Source organism: Gossypium arboreum, chromosome 2, assembly GCF_025698485.1.
Source record: "Gossypium arboreum isolate Shixiya-1 chromosome 2, ASM2569848v2, whole genome shotgun sequence".
Taxonomy (NCBI): Eukaryota; Viridiplantae; Streptophyta; class Magnoliopsida; order Malvales; family Malvaceae; genus Gossypium; species Gossypium arboreum.
In genome coordinates, this window is record NC_069071.1 from 71,840,324 (window position 1) to 71,856,885 (window position 16,562).

The window sequence follows — 16,562 nt, forward strand, 5'->3', positions numbered from 1 at the left end:
GATTTGAGCTTTAGAACCGAAAGTAATTTTATTTAAACATTATATGTTTTAATTTTATTTTAAATAAAGTTTAATTTATTATTTTAATTTTAAAAACAACCATAAATATTCACCTTACTCCATGGTAAAATTTGAAAGAACTAAAATAAATTAAATTAGAAATAAAATTTAATTTAATTATAAATGAAGCCAAATTTAAATAAATCTAACTTATTTAAATTACAAATCTTTAAAATTTTAAGCAAGAATGGTAAGAAAGAGCCTTGTACTTTAGAGTTTGTTATAATGTGTCCCTTTAAACATTCAAAATGTCTAAGTCGATGTACTTTATTTATGTTTAGTAAAATAGTTCTAAACCCTTCTCTCTCTAAAAAAAACAGTTCCAAACCCTAACTGCATAAGAATTTATGTTGACATGGCATGCGGTCCAATCAGGACACCTTAGACCAGGTAAGTGAAGCTATTGTTAAGAGTGTTCAAATTTCGGTGAAAAGTAAATTAATCGACTGAACGGATCTAATTCGGTTAATCAGATGATAAATCAATCTAAATTGGTCGGATGTCGGTTAATGAATTTTTTGAAGTTCAATTATCGGTTAATTCAGTTCAAAATCAAATAATTAATCGAATTAATCGAAGTTAATAATTAATAATACAAATTATATGTAGTTTTAATTCTGTTAATTCAGTCAAATGAACATTATCAATTTAGTTTTTATATGTTTTGTACTTGTTTTAACAAAAAAAAAACATATAAATTTGGCTAATTCAGTTAACTCGGTTAACTAACAGAATTAACCGAAATATTTAGGTTCAATTAATTTTTTTTGAAAAAATTTAGGTTCGGTTAACTGGACATTTAACCATTTGAACACCCCTAGCTATTGTGAGCATCCTTTTTATTTTCCAAAGAAACATTTTTACCTAAATTTTTAAATATTTTAAATATATATATATTTTTTATAAATTTAGTAAAATATATTTTAAAAATAAAATTATATAAAATTATTTTAAAATACATTTTAAAAATATATATATTTCTTTCCCAAATTATATTAACTGATTTTTTCTCCTTTTTCCTTTTTTTTTAGTCTTCTCTTTTATTTAATATTTTCCATCCACATTTTTTTTTCTTTTCTTTAAATCAGATGAAAGCATAATAAAAAAATATACTCATTAACCAACATAAAAGAAAAAAAGGAACTCAAAAAATCATTTACCACAAAAATTCATTAACAAGAAATTTAAAAACTTTCATTAACCCATAAATTAAAATCCAGAAAAAATCATCATTAACTCAAAATTTTGATTCATATCTCTCTTCAACAAGAAGAAAATCCCTATAAGATCATTAACCCAAAAATTAAAGTTCCTTATATTTTTGTCTCTATTCATCTTTTTTTTTATAATAGAAAAGAAAACCTAGAACATGTTAGATAGGTCAAAGATTTAAGTCCGTGACAAATGCACACAAAATATCCCATGGAGTTCAATTGATTAAATTGGTCTCATTTGACTCACTTGAACTGGCCAAATTCGTGGAACACATGAAAAAACCCATGTACTTGAAGCTTTGGTGGGCTAGTGAAACACTCTAGTAAAATTAATGTTATCAAGGTAATTATTGTAAATCTTAAAGGATAAAGATATATAGAGTTTAAATCCCCTACGAATCTCATCTTCTATGTAACACCCCAAACTCGGCCTAGACGTTATGGCCAAATTTGTGATGTCACATTGGAATGTGTTTTGAAAAGCATTGTTCCGTTGGAAAAGTCCGTTTTAACATAAAACCTCGTTATGATTTCGACAAGTCAAGATATCTTGTTCATTGTTAAAACTCCGGTTGGTTTAGTAAAATGTAAGTCAACTTAGATTATGATTAACTCTTTTTTTTTAAAAACAATATTTGTTGCAGAAGCTTTTTAAACAAGTTGCGTAAGCGTGTCAGTTGGAAAACATTTATCTTTTGAAAACTCAAGTCCTATTGCTAACAGGTGTAAACCAATATAATTAAATCCCCAAATTAAAAAAAATAAACTCAAAGTAGCCTTATTACATAATAAAACCCAAAATAAAATCTCAATTATAATATTAAAAGAAAACTTCGTCGAGTGGCCACCTTCGAGTCCTCCGTCGCCTCGATCCATCTAAGCCTGGGAATTTCTTGCGCAGATAACAGATGGGTGAGTTTAGGAAAACTCAATGTGTGAAATCCCCAAAAAAACATAAAGTTAAAGTAAACACAATTTGGGCCTAAGCCCTTTAAGTTTCAGTTAAGAGCCTTAGCCCCTCTTTGAACAGCAGTATCGGTCTGGGCCTGAGCCTATTTCAGTATCAGTGGCAGTATGGGTCTTAGCCCATTTCAGAAAAGTATGCAAACAAAGAATCCTACCCAATCCATCCGCTACACACCATCTCCGTACCAGCCCTACACACCATGTGTGGATAAAATCGACCCACCCAGCCCTACACACCAAGTCATACAGGTTGCGGCACTAAATCAGTATTTGGAGCAGAGTTACCAGGAATAGGCTTATAGCCTTTCAGTACACTTCTTCCAAAATCATATATCCCACCCCGTGCAATGCAACGTAATATAAATGAACATACAGTAAAAATAGCATGCTTAAACAATCATACAATACATAGGGGTAAAACAGTCGTCTTACCAAAATAAGGGTCCAATTACACTTACCGGCCCAACAGTAGGTCCACAGTCATCTTGGGCGACCCATGCAACCTTAACAGTCAATCGGTGATAATGGGCCCATGGCCCATATTGCGGGCCCATGTGGGCCTTGTGGGCTCACATAGCCCAAATTGGCCTTAACCGTGTAGTTCACACAGCCTAGCTCAATAGTAACCACATTTTGGTGTGATCGCTTTCGTGTGGGCCCACAGGCCCATTGGGCTTACATGGCCCAATTCGGCCTAAAATGGCCCAATACCAATTCGGCCCATGAAAACGCTCGTGGCCATCTCATCGACCACACGGCTTGCCACACGGGCACCCACATGTCCGTGTGGTGTCGACAACCCACTTTCTAATTTTCAACCTTTCGACTTTTCAGCTTTTCAGCCTTTGCAGTTTTACACCTAATGACAGTGTTACACACACCTATTTATGAAAACGCGCCAAAAACCACGACCACCAACCTATATCCAATCAAGACCCTTGATTAGTCTTATAATCAACAAGATTAACACCCTCATTTAAACACCCATCTCTAAAATATACTGATACTTACCTTGATTGAATGAGTGTGGTTTCAGCCCACCCAACACGCTGACAAAGATTGCTAACAACCTCCTTGATGGTTATCTGCACATAAAGCGAATTCATTACTCACATTACTTATACATATGAGTTGAATCCACATATACCAGCCTATAGAAAACGCAAACCCCAAAGTGAGGAAAAGGAATATTCGGCCAATACCAATCCAGCCAACATATTCCAGTTCAAATCAATCACTACGAATAGTACTACCTTCGGTCAAGAATGAACAAAAAGGTTCCAATTGTTTCTGGAGCGCTAAAGAACTCCTCCACTCCTCGTGAATCACTTAAACCTAAAAGAACACCATAAGCAAAAGAAAAAAGAAGATAAGAATCGGCATTTAGAGATATAAAGGAAATAAGCCAAAAGGGCTGAGTCACAGATACTTACCAACCGATATCTAGCCAACGAAAAATGACCGAGTGAAAGGGAAGAGAAGATAAAATCGAGAGATAGATGAGAGGGTACTCCACCAAGGCTTGAGAGAGAGGGAGAGTAGAAGAGAATCAGCAATGAAGGACTAGGGAAAGGATTGATGTGGCAAAACAATATTCAGCTAGAAGGGAGGATAATGTTCGGTTACACAAAATTGAATGTGAGTAAAGGAAAAGTACAAATAATATTTAAGAGGAGAAAAGTGAGGGAGAGAGAAGAAGTTGATCAAGCAAAGCACGGTAATGGAGAGCAAAAAAAAAAAAACAAACTACTCAAATGGACACTAGTGGTATTTGGCTACCAAACAAATAATACTCAAAAGGTAAAAAAAAAATGAATAAAAAATGGTAATCAATTTTGAAATGGAGAGCAAAACCACAATTTGACGAAAACCCAAAATGAAATGACCAATTACCAATACATAGCTGAATTTTACCCCAAAATAACTGCCCAATTTCATTCAACCTTCCAGACACTAAACACCTCCCCCAACATCCCTACACAACAGAAACACTAAGTGCCAGAGTTCAAACTCGGCAAAACTCTTCTCCAAATTTGAACTTGATTGATTTTCTCCTTAATTTCCTTCCATCCATCTCTTTAAATTCGGCTGACAACAACCCCATTCAAATCTGTTCAAACTCTTGGTGTTTTAGTCAAACACTTGGTGTTTTAGTCAAACACAACTTCCTCCCATGGCCACCAACAAAAATAGTCTCCATTTACACAAGTAGGGATTCGAACCTTAGACTACTAGCACATTCCACACGCCACTATCCACTAGACCAGCAGGTGCATTCTGTCATGTTTTTACCAAAATAAACTTATAACCCTACTGGCTAAAGATAGGGGTTTCATCCTTAAAAATAAAAAGTTTGTGGAAGCCAAGGCTTGAACCCATGACTTCTCAGACACTTCCAGAGCACAAAACCACTAAGCCAAATATATATTTGTGTCACTTTCTTGCACAGATAAAAATTTATGTACAGTCTCCTAACTACACCCACTCAAGACTTAAAACTTCTAGGCCCAAAATTCGGGGCGTTGCATTGTAGATAGGTACTAATCTCAGTTGTTGATGTAATTTGATCTGTAGCATTAGATTTGGGGGAGCTTAACTATAAATAGAGCCATTTCCCCTCATTTGTAATCACTCAGTTGTAATTTTTCAAAATAATAGAATACATTTGAGAGTATTTACTCAAATACTTGGTGTGTGCTATTTCGTGTGGCTTTTATTTTCTTATCGGCTTCTTTCTCTTTCGAGTTTGCTCTCGCTTTACTTTGATGCATTAGAGAATTTCTATGAGAACTCTCATTTTTCGAGAGTAAAGTTGACTTAGGTAGATTTGAACACAAAAATGGCCTAAGGCAACACGTTTTACCAAACTAAAGTTTTGGCCTCAAGATAGTTGGTATCCAAGCTAGTGTTCGAAGGCGCTAGTTGAGATGACAAAATGTCCCGATGGAGACCCGTGGGATGACAAGAAAAAATAGTAGATCAAGGAATATGTTTTTAGCTTTAGAAGGTTAGGTGACCAATTGTAACACCCCTTACCCATATTCAACGTCGGGAGAGGGTACGAAGCATTACTAGATGTAAACACAAGAAAACATACATTTCGAGTTGTAAGTTTGGCACTAAATTAAACTTTTTAACAATCAATCACATCGTCCCAAAAATGAGCCTACGAGGCTCAAAACATGCTTTGGAAGCAGTTTGGGACTAAACTGGGAGCTTCAGAAAATTTTACGATACTTTGAGAATTTTTGCTAAAACAAGGGTCACACGCTCGTGTGTCTTGGGACACGCCCTTGTGAGTAGGCTGCGTGGTCACACACGGTCGTGTCCCTAACCCATGTAACTCTCTATTTGTCACCAAAGAACAAATTGAAGTCACACGGCCAAGACACATGCCCCTGTCCTGAGGCCGTGTCCTTCACACGACTGAGACACACAACCGTGTCCCATGCTCGTGTGCTCGATACTGAGCATCTTATTTTGCAACAATTTAGGTGCATGGGATACATAGCCGGATCACATGCCCATGGGGCTGACTGTGTGTCACACACGTCCTAGACACATGCCCGTGTGTCTACCCGTGTGGACAATAATAAGGCTATTTACCAAGCCATTTGCCACCCTTATTCACACATACACTTACCCCAATTCAAAGGCACAAAACAATACATACTTAGGCAAAAAACATCAATATTCATGGTTAAGACATATCAACTTTATATCTTTATCTAACATATTCATTACATTTATTAAGCCCTAAATCAAACATACAAATATCAGATTCATTAGGCTTCATTCAATTACTATTTAGTTACCAAATTATACTCAAATTCTTCATATCATCAATAGGTCACAATTCCAAACTTTACACAATCATGCCATAAATCAAATTTCCAAATATTTCACATTCACCAAGCATACCATGATCATATCACCATAGACATTGCCACATATATGAATATACTTAGGCTTACAACCATGTTGCCACTATAACCTAACTTACATGGCCAAATAGCAAAACAAGCCTTTGACAATTACAAGCCATTACATTGGCTAAAATCATATGACGCATATAAAAAAATGACCAAGTCTCTATACATGCCATAACTCATAATACTTGAATTCATTAATACCCAAAATGATAGCTTGATAGTGTGATAGGATCTCCGACGATCTCCAACCCGAGTAGCTTGATAGCACTATAAAACACGAGAAAAGAAGGGAGTAAGCTATATAGTTGAGTAAGTCTGTATGAAAATAATAAGCAACTTTTATTAACCTTTTATCAAGTCTAAGAATTTAAACACAAGATAGTACTAATAGCCATGAATTTCACAGTTATAATTTTATTTAGTCACAATGTTTACTCTATTAACTCATAAGCATAATTTAACAAATCTTGGCATTAGCCTAACAACCATAACCTCTCATTTGTAGCATATTACAAAAATTAACAAGTCATTTCAAACTTCAAAGTAAACATGCACATGAATTATGAGTATTCTCGTTTCAAGCATATATTTTAACATATTTCAATTGTTCCAAGTTCATATCTTTTCATACTTCTATAATCATTTTAATAGGCAATTATACCAATCTTTCCTTTTTCTCACATCCGATAGATCACAATATGTGTGAATAAAACATATTAATCATAACTTAATTTGGCCCTAAGCCAATCACATGATCCTCAACCAAATTTATCATGAATTTCATACATCACAAGTATAGACCAATAATCACAAGGTTTTCACAAAATCATTCTCATAGAAATCATGAACTCACAATTTCATGAAGTCAATGCGTATAGGCTTTACGTACATACCTGTACCATATCATAATACTTACATACTTTTTCTCTTCTTTGACATACCCGTTGAATTTCCTGTTGAACCATTTGGACTTCTAAAGGATACTCGGGAATCTTGTACATACAGTACCATACCAATGCCATATCCCAGATATGGTTTTACATGTAATCTCGTATCGATGCCAATAGCCCAGCTATGGTCTTACACGAAGTCTCATATCGATTTCATATCCCAGATATGGTCTTACACGTTATCTCAATAACCCTAATGTCATGACATTTGTATCCTATCTATTCCTGAGGTTCAACCGGGACTTTCACTATATCAAATCTTTATCGGTCATTTCCGTAGTATCATACTCAATAACATTCACATTTCATTTCATTGATATAAAATTTACCACAATTATATCAATTAAGCATTTATACATATATAATTTAACGCTTATTAAACATACGAACTTACCTCGGCATAAAAATGATGAAAAGGGCCTAATCGTCAAATATTGTTTTTCCCTTATTCTAATTTCGAACCTTATTTTTCTTGATCTATAATATCACATTTAACTTATTTAATCATTATACTATTCAAATCAGCCCAAAATCACATTATGGCAAAAATTATATTTTTGCCCCTAAAGTTTCACATTTTTACATTTTAATCCCTAAACTCGTAAAATGAAATGTACTCAATTCCTTCAATACCCATGCCTAGCCGAACCTTATACATGCTTATAGCAGCGCACATTTTTCTTTTATTTTCATTTTAACACCCATTTTATAACTTTTTTACAAATAAGTCCTTTTTAGGCATTTTCATCGAAAATCACTTAGCAAAAGTCGTTTATCAAACAACTAACATGCATTTTCTACCATTAAACATCAAAATACACAAATATCCATCATGGGTAAAATTTTAGACTTTGATTATGTCTTAAATTAGTGGTAGAAATAGATAGATCATGTTACAAGGATTTCAAAAACATAAAAATCATTAAACATGGAGCTAAAATGGACTTACAATCGAGCTTGGAAGCTTGAAAAACCCTAGCCATGGTTTCTTCTTGTAAAATTCAGCCATGGGAGGAAGATGGACAAAAATTGACTTTTAATTTGGCTTTTTAATTCATTTAATTACCAAAATACTAAAATGCCCTTAATGAAAAACTTTAGAAACATACCTAACCATGTCCATTTTTGTCCAACAACTTAACCAATGGTCTAATTACCATTTAAGGACCTCCAACTTAAAATTTCATAAAAATTGGACACCTCTAGCTTATAGAACGTAACTTTTGCACTTTTTACAATTTAGTCCTTTGACTAAACTGAGTGCCCAAACGTCAAAATTTTCAAACAAAATTTTCACGAAATCATTCCATAAAATTGTAGACCATAAAAATATAATAAAAATAAATTTTTCTACGTCGAATTTGCAGTCCCAAAACCACTGCTTTCGACTAGACCTAAAATCGAGCCGTTATACCAATCTTGAAGAATCCATGAGTGCTGTGAAGGAAACACTAGAGGTAGTTGAGGGACGCATCAATGAGTTGGACATGAGAAGAGAGTAGCTCAGGGACTATGTGTAACACCCTAAGCCGTCTCTATCACGATATTAGGGTTATGGAGCATTACAATGCAAATCATAACAATTACTAACATTTAACCATTCAAATAATCAAATTAAAATGTCATTCAAAGCATAAATATAATTATTGACCATAAATTAGACTTGGAGGGCCTTAAAAATAATTTACAAATAATAAGGGACTAATTTGAATCAATACAGAAAAACATGAAAAATTTTGAAAGTTTTGGAAACAGGGGTCACACGGCCATGTGATAGAGCCCAGACCGTGTGGTTTAGGGCATGGTTGTGTGGCTACCCCACACGTTCAGACCGTACAACTAATTGTGACCATGTGAAAAATCCTGCACCTAAAATTAATAAAGCACATAGCCGCGTGGAAGCCTGTATGCACCTTAAAAGCTTCCAAAACAAGATAAGCTTTCATCCAAAAATTAGGTGCCAAGCCAAGTCAAAAGCAACCATTTCCATACTTCAAAAATACATTGAAATAAGCCTAAAACATGCAAAAACATTCAACCTAAGTGCCTTACCAATATGTCCTCATTGACACCACAATTCAATTATCAACCAAATTCAAATTTCATACACAATTTATTTTCATTCAAAGTTCACAATTTCTTACATTAAACACATGCCAAATTGGAAACACAAAAATATACACATTTTTTCATGCTTTTTTTAACTCAAATTCATGCAGTTTCTGTAAAATTCGTGTTGAAAAAAAGAAATAATATTTATAAAATAATTAAATTGCACCCAATTTATGAACATGTTTAATTTTAATTAATTTTAAATCAAATTTTGATTAATTTTGATTATTTTTGACAGATTTGCACAAAGGGCGAAAAACAGCTTGGCAGACACTACTAAAAGCACAAAACCGAGAAGCAATTTTGAAGCATTAAGGAGAATTAATTTTGTAGCCTAAGACAGTCCAAATTATGAGTATTAATTCATAATATAATTAATTTTAATTTTAATCCAATTTAATTTGGGTTAAATAAATTATTGTTAATTAATTATGAAAATGGACCCAATTGAGTTGAACCGAGAAAACCGATCCAACCAAGCACTGGGCAGCCCAAAACCGTCCCACATGCTGACCCAATCAGCTTTCTTGGCTGGTTATTTGGCTTGCAAAATGGCCCTTGAAGATTCCTTCAAATTGCATTCAAACCCCTCCACTATTTATGCCTTTCTAAATTGACCCCTACTTTAAAATTGCATGTTTGAAATATTCAAACATGGCAGATGTGTGGCTAGCCATGAGGGGAGTCTTTAGCTACTGATTTTGGCTATTTTTAGCATCCTTCTAAAAATATAAATACTCCCTTGGATGCTCACTTCAAACACATCTAAACCCTTCTCATCTATTCACTTCTCTCTCATTTTTCTCTCTTCATTCCCTTCTATTGTTCTTCATTTTCTTACCCTATTCCCTTACCGATTTCACCTCTTGAAAAAGAGTCAATCAACCACCATTTGGAGCAGCATTCAAGTGCTCATATAAGTTTTGGTTTAGCAAGAACAAACGGAGAAGGAGGAGTGGAGCAAACTAGTCAAGGCACGGAGAAAACACTAGATTTGATTCTTGTTCCCTATCTTTTTTATTTTTTTGTTGTTATGATGAACATGTCTATGAATATTTGTGATGTTGATATGTTTAATTTAATTAATATGGCTTAAATTTAATTCGTGTTAGGTTGATTGCATTTCGTCTACATGAGTTATTAAAATTGTGTTTGTGTTGTTATAGGCTTCGGTAAGATGTTTGATTAAGTAAAACCACAACTAAGTTATTCTTGCATTAGAATTGTAAGGTAACTAATGAATTAATTATTTAAACTGATTGAAATTGTAATTAATTGACATGATACTTAATCAGTTCATATTTAATCATCTAAGGTAGCTGAGGGTTAAATTAGCAATGGTATCTAAGGATACGTTAGTCTTGCATAACTTGAAAGATTATTATGATTAAACTATTTCAAGGTAGAAATACATTGTTACCTCACGTAATCTTTTATGTGCCTATGAGACTGAATTAATTGTTTGAATTGGTATAGAGATGTGTACAAGAGATTATTTTAATTTTATAAGTATGTATGTGCATTAACACATTTGCTTATTAAAATTTGTTTAATCTGTTGAATTGACATAGAGATATAGTCAAGAGATAAATGAATTTTTGGTAAGTAAGTATGTTCATAAGTTAGCAAATTACCGAGTTGCCATGAATTTATTCATAACAACATAGACATGAGTTTAATAATTCTAAGTTAAGAAATGTAATTAATCTAATGCAATTATGTCATCTTGATTAAAATCATCTTTTGAAATCGTGCATTGGAACATTTATTTCACTTTGTCAAAATCCTAGTTTTTAATAACTTCTTCAAATCAAAATATTTTTCTTCACTAAAGTATTTTTAAAATTGCATTCATAAATAATTTTTTTCACAGTCCCTATAGGTACGATAACTCGACATTTACTTGTCACTTTATTACTTGTTGCGATTGTGTACACTTGCACATTTCTGTCATTCCAAGTTTTTAGCGCTGTTGCCAGGGACTGTTTTAAAAAGTCATTATTTGTGAATTTGTTAATTTTGCATTTTGTTTATTTTCCTATTCAATTTTAACTTAATTAATTTTTCTGTGTTTATTTCAGGTGTTTACGTGTATTTGCCAAATTATCGATTTACTCCCTGTAGACCCTGAGATTGAAAGGACTTTTCGACAGCGAAGAAGACAAGCAAGTCAAAGAAGGGCTGAAAAGATGAACTTCAAAAATTTGAATCAAGGGAAATGAGCAAACCCTGTTCAAAATCCTATCCTTATTGCTGATGATAGGGATAGAGCTCTAAGACAGTATGTTGTACCAGTGTTTCATGATTTTAATTCGTGTATTAGGACACCCAAAATAGGCACAAAATTAGAGCTGAAGCCAGTCATGTTCCAGATGCTTCAGACAGTGGGCCAACTTAGTGGAATGCCTACCAAAGATCCTCACCTACACCTAAGACTGTTCATGATGCACTACGATTGAAGTAGTTCCCATATTCGCTAAGGGATAGAGCTTGAGCCTAGTTGAACTCATTCCCACCAAATTCAATTTCCATAAGGTAAGAGTTAGCAGAAAGATTCTTCATGAAGTATTTCCCGCCTAGCAAGAATGCTAAGTTGAGGTACGAGATCACCGCTTTCCAACAAATGGATGATGAGTCCTTATATGAGGCATAGGAAAGGTACAAATAATTATTACAGAAGTGCCCTCATCACGGAATCTTACATTGTATCCAACTTGAGACGTTTTATACTGGTCTCAATACTTATATGCGGATAGTAGTGGACACTTTTGCTAACGGTGCTCTCCTTTCTAAGTCTTACAATGAGGCTTATGAAATCATTAAGAGGATTGCCAGTAACAATTATCAATGGCCAACCAATTGAGCAGCGTTAGGAAGACGAGTCACCAGAATACATGAAGTAAACGCTCTTACTTCACTCGCATATCAGGTATCCTTAATATCCTCAGTGCTCAAAAATTTTACCACTAATGGGCTTAATAGTTTTGCAGCACAACCACCGAATCAATTTGAAAATGTAGTCTGTCTATTGTGGGGAAGGACATTTGCTCGAAGAATGTCCATCAAACCCAGAATCCATGTATTACATGCGTAACCAGAGCCAAAACCGAGGAAGGCAAGGACTACAATCCAATTCTTATAACCCATCATGGCGAAACCACCTTAATTTCTCCCAAAGTAACCAAGGGGCTAGACCTAATAACACATACGCCCAACCTAGACCGACCCAGCCACCTATTTTTACCCAACAAGTTCAGAAAAAACCTCAAGTTGAACCATCCAATGGCTTAGAAAACTTGTTGAAGGCATACATAGGCAAGAATGATGCCTTAATCCAAAGTCAAGCAGCTACATTGAAAAACGTGGAAAATCAAATGGGCCAGCTTGCAACTGAACACAAAAATCAACCACAAGGTGCTTTACCTAGTGATACAGAGAATCCGAGAAATCCAGGGAAGGAGCATTTTAAAGCGTTGAACTTGAGGAGCCGAAAGACATTAGAGCCTGGCACCGTCGAAGTTGAAATGGAGCCAGCTGATGCTCAAGACTTAGAAGAAGTTCAACCAAGTGTTGAAATTTTAGTTTCATTGGAACTTGAATCTACAAAATTTGATAATGTAACTTCTGAACCAGCTAATTCCGGTAAACTAACAACTTCGTTAGATGCAGAATTGCCACAGAATATGAATCAACTAGTGATAATAAAGAAGCCTTCATTGTAACACCCCGAACCCGTGACCGTCGCCGGTGTCGGACACGAGGGGTTAGTGGGCCAAATCTTCTCAAGGTACCAACCAATTTGGCATTTCCAGACAGGCTGGGAAACTGCGTCACTGTTGCCATAAAAATCATATCTCGAGTTTCAAAACTCGGAAACTGATTCCGTAAATTTTTCCTGAATTTAGACTCATATATATATCCATGGATTTATTTATAGAATTTTTGGTTGGGCCAATTGGTACAGTTTATTAGTTAAAGTCACCAATGTTACAGGAGTCGACTACACTGACCTTCGCGCGTTAAAACTTGAATATCTCTCTGTACAGGGCTTTAATACTGGTTCCGTTTGTTTCTAATGAAACTAGACTCAAAATGGAATCTGTACATATAAGGCATGACTCCTAATTCTTTCTGGATAATTTATGGTAAATTTTCAAAGTCGCGACAGGGGACCCAGAAACCGTTCTGGCCCTGTCTCACGAGAACTTTAATATCTCTCAATATACTGCTCATATGGTCGTTTCGTTTCGTCCATATAAAAATAGATTCATCAAGGTTCAATTTCATAATTTACTCACTATTTAATTCTACTTCTATTATTTTTAGTGATTTTTCAATCTCATCTCACTGCTGCTGTCCGCAACAGTTACTGCAGTAGACTATGCCAATTTCATGAATCTTTCCTTGGCCTTAATCATCCATCATACATGACACAAATTATGGGCACCATATCAAAATTAGAGTTTCTAAGACTCGTGGCTATAGGTTCTAGCATCCCACTCGACGACCACATAGGCCATTTTCACATGGCTTAAAGTTTACAACCCACAATTCGACAAAATATAATAGCCTATACATATAATGAGCATCAATTATGATGGTTAATTATTATTATGACTCGGTTTAGTGGTCCCGAAACCACTTTCCGACTAGGGTCAATTTAGGGATGTCACAACTCTCCCCCACTTAAGAAATTTTCGTCCCCGAAAATTTTACCGGTAAATAGGCTCGGGTATCGCTCTTTCATAGAGTCCTCAAGTTCCCAAGTGGCTTCTTCCATTCCGTGTTTATGCCACAACACCTTCACTAGCGGGATTTTCCTATTGCGCAACTCTTTTACTTCACGCCTCATAATGCGAATCGGTTCCTCTTCATAGCTCAAATTAGGTTGAATCTCAATCTCAGATGGAGCAATTACGTGCGATGGATCAGACCTATATCGTCAAGCATCGAGACATGAAAACGTTGTGAATCCTTTCGAGCTCGGGGGCAAAATTAATCGATATCGATGGCCCAACTCGTTCGGATACTTCATATGGCCCGATGAACCTCGGACTCAATTTGCCCTTACGACCAAATCTAAGCACCTTCTTCCAAGGTGAAACTTTGAGAAAGACCTTGTCTCCAACGATATTCAACATCTTTTCTTTTCAAATCCATACGACTTTTGGCGATCCGGCGACTTTCAAACTTTCACGAATTACTCGAAATTTTGCTCGGCATCCTTAACGAGATCAACCGAAGAATTTACCTTCACTAAGTTCAGTCCAGAATAATGGGGTACGGCATTTACGACCGTATAAAGCCTCGTAAGGCGCCATCTTAATACTTGATTGAAAGCTATTGTTGTAGGCGAATTCAATCAAAGGTAAATACCGTTCCATGAACCACTAAACTCAAGGATGCAACATCTCAACATATCCTCGAGTATTTGAATTATCCGTTCGGATTGACTATCGGTTTGGGGATGAAAGCGGTGCTAAATGCAGCTTGGTACCCAAAGCATCTTGCAATTTCTTCCAAAATCGCGACGTAAATCTTGGGTCTCTATCCGACACGATAGAAATAGGCACCCCGTGTAATCTCACAATCTGAGAAACGTACAATTCGGCTGGTTTGTCCATTGAAAAATCCGTACGTACGGGGATAAAGTGAGCCGACTTAGTCAGTCTATCGACAACGACCCAAATCGCATCCTTCTTACTCACTGACAATGGCAGTCCGGATACAAAGTCCATTGTGACTCAATCCCATTTCCACTCGGGTATCGTGATCGGCTGAAGTAATCCTGAAGGCACTTGATGTTCCGCTTTCACTTGTTGACATATTAAACATCTCGAAACAAAATCAGAGATGTCTCGTTTCATACCATGCCACCAAAACCGACGTTTCAAATCGTTGTACATCTTCGTACTCCCGGGTGGATTGCCATTCGGCTACAATGGGCTTCGCTCAAAATTATTGGAATAAGTTCAATTCTTTGGAACACAGAAGACTTCGAACCTCAAACAATCGTCATCATCGATTTGAAATTCCGAGTCCTTGTTCGAACACACTCATCCGTTTTGCAACCAACTCATCGTCGACTTTACGAGCTTCACGAATTTGACGTATCAATAATGGTTTGGCTTTCAATTCAGCTACTAACACATTGTCGGGTAGGATAGACAAGTGTACATTCATCGCTTCATAAAGCAAATAGTGATTTCGCTTAAGGCATCCGCAACCACATTAGCCCTTCCGGGTGATAATCAATGACGAGCTCATAATCTTTTAACAACTCGAGCCATCGCCTTTGTCGCAGATTTAAGTCTCTTTGGGTCATCAAATATTTGAGACTTTTGTGATCCGAATACACATGGCACTTCTCACCAAATAAGTAATGTCGCCATATCTTTAAGGCGAATATGATGGCGACCAATTCGAGATCATGGGTCGGATAATTTTTCTCATGTGGCTTTAATTGTCTCGACGCATAGGCCACAACTCGCCCTTCTTGCATCAATCGCAACCCAACCCAAGTAGGGATGCGTCACTATAAATGACAAACTCTTTGCCCGATTCGGGTTGCACTAGAATTGGGGCTTCATCAAATAAGCTTTCAGTTGATCGAAACTTTTCGACATTTCTCCGTCCATTCGAACTTAACATCCTTTTGGAGTAAGCCGTCATTGGCGTGGCTATCGTCGAGAAACCTTTACAAATCGTCGGTAATAACCGCAAGCCCCAAAAGCTCTAACTTTGGTAACATTCCTTGGTGGTTTCCAATCGACTATGGCGAAATTTTGTTCGGGTCCACCTCGACACCGATCGCGGACACCACGTGCCCCAAAAGCTAACCTCTTTCAACCAAAATTCACATTTCTTGAACTTTGCGTATAATCGCTTATCTCGTAAGATTTGCAACACTAGCCTCAGGTGTTCAGCATGTTCAGTTTCATCTCTCGAATTATGGCCTGAAAATTCTATTCATTAAATCCATAAACACCGCAGGGGCATTAGTGAGCCCAAACGGCATCACCAAGAATTCGTAGTGACCGTACCTCGTTCTAAAAGCGGTTTTGGGTATGTTCGATTCTCGGACCCTCAACTGATAGTACCCCGACCTCAAATCTATCTTTGAAAACACCGAGGCTCCCTTTAATTGATCAAACAAATCGTCAATTCGTGGCAATGGATATTTATTCTTTATCGTCACTTTATTGAGTTGACGATAGTCGATGCACAACCTCATGGTTCCGTCCTTCTTCTTCACAAACAATACAAAGTCGCCCCATGGAGAAAAACTCGGTCGAGCGAAACCTCTATCCGTCAATTCTTGCAATTGA

At 36.0% G+C, this 16,562-nt stretch overlaps 1 non-coding gene across 1 annotated transcript; it reads right to left on the reverse strand.

The window, feature by feature from the left end:
* Positions 1–11,824: 11,824 nt before the first annotated feature.
* LOC128289828 (small nucleolar RNA R71) lies at positions 11,825–11,931 on the reverse strand. Its single transcript, XR_008279472.1, has one exon. It is a non-coding gene; the product is annotated as a small nucleolar RNA R71 (small nucleolar RNA).
* Positions 11,932–16,562: the final 4,631 nt, after the last annotated feature.